The sequence below is a fragment of the Myotis davidii genome, unplaced genomic scaffold, assembly GCF_000327345.1.
Source record: "Myotis davidii unplaced genomic scaffold, ASM32734v1 scaffold1622, whole genome shotgun sequence".
Lineage (NCBI taxonomy): Eukaryota > Metazoa > Chordata > Mammalia > Chiroptera > Vespertilionidae > Myotis > Myotis davidii.
In genome coordinates, this window is record NW_006293535.1 from 741,902 (window position 1) to 743,289 (window position 1,388).

A 1,388-nucleotide genomic window follows, 5' to 3' on the forward strand; every position below is an offset into this window, starting at 1 on the left:
CTGCTTCTGAGAGCAGCCCCATGCCTCCAGCCAGTCCCCGGGCTTCATTCCCATGAAGTCAGTGGCACAGTGAGGAAATAAAGGTCTTAAAAAATTATCTTGCCCTAGCCTGTGTGGCTCAGTGGACAGAGCGTCAGCCCACGGACTGAGGGGTCCCGGGTTCTAGTCCAGCCAAGGGCACGTGCCTGAGTCGTGGGCTCCGTCCCCAGTAGGGGGGACGGGGGAGGCGGCCGATCCATGATTCCCTCTCATCATTGATGTTTCTCTCTCTCTCTCCGTCTCCCTTCCTCTCTGACATCAATAAACAATAGATGAAAACAACAGCAAAATCTGGCAGTTCTAAAAAAAAAAGACAAAACACGCAGGAGAGGCAGGAGGTGAACCAGGTCTGTAACTCGGAGCCTTGGCTTCCCTCCCCGCGGACCTGAGGGTCTGCCCAGGGCTGGAGCCCTCCCCTGGGACACACACACACACACACACACATGCGCGTGCAGCCACCACACACGGCACCTGTGGCTTCAGGGGTGCTGCCCACGGCGGTCTCTGCATTGTGTGCCGTGGGCTGGGCCCCACCTGTCACACCAGACGGGTCCCCAGAGCACCTCTGGTTCCAGCCAGCGGCCCTGTCCCCCAAGCAGCCCCCATCACGGCCCCCTTTTGGAGACGTGGGACTCCCCACCGTTGCGTTCGGTAAACAAGCTATTCTGGGTCGGATCACGTCCCCCCAAAATCGTGGCCAGCCGGAGCCTGGAGTGTACCCTGACTTGGAAGTTGGGTCTTTACAGATGCCCTTGGTGAAGGCGTGACAGAGGGGCGGTGGCCTGAGAAGGTGGCAGCGGCACCAGAACCCAGGGCCTGCCCTGAGCCTGCGCCTGCGCCTGAGCTCCGGGAGGGAGGGAGGGGGCGGCCCTGAGGCGCCTGGACGCGGCCTTCAGCTCCCAGTGGTGAGGACAAGGTCCTGTGGTTTGAAGGCCCGAGGCTGGGTCTCTGTACCCGCCCCCTCGTGCCCGGGGACCAAGGACAGTCAGTGTTAGAGGGGATTCCGGTGCCTCCCAGGCCCCCTCTGTGTCTGGGGCCGGCACACCCACCACCAGCACTGCTCCCCTGTAGCTGAAGGACAGACCGTGCGTGCGTGTGTGCGTCCGGGGGCACTGGACGGCCCCTCCCGGGGTCTCCTGTCTCAGGTCTGCTCCAGGGCCCTGCTCTGCCCCTGGCCGTTCTCAGTGGGGGACTGTCTCCTGGAGAGCAGCCGCCAGCGGGGACCTGGGAGAGGTGGGTCCCGTCCAGGGACAGCTGCAGGGTGAGGGTGGGGGGAGCAGGGCTGCAGGGTGAGGGTGGGGGGAGAGCCCCCCGGGGTCGGTTGGTGGTGCAGCTCGGCCAGAGGCCTC

At 64.0% G+C, this 1,388-nt stretch overlaps 1 long non-coding RNA gene across 2 annotated transcripts in view; it reads left to right on the top strand.

Annotated features, from left to right (window-relative positions):
* LOC107183672 overlaps window positions 1-1,388 on the top strand; it is a 4,132-nt gene that overhangs the window by 1,677 nt on the left and 1,067 nt on the right. For both annotated transcript variants that reach the window (XR_001514463.1, XR_001514462.1), the window contains one exon: window positions 786-955. This is a non-coding gene — a long non-coding RNA (uncharacterized LOC107183672). The remainder of the gene's footprint in view (window positions 1-785; window positions 956-1,388) is intronic.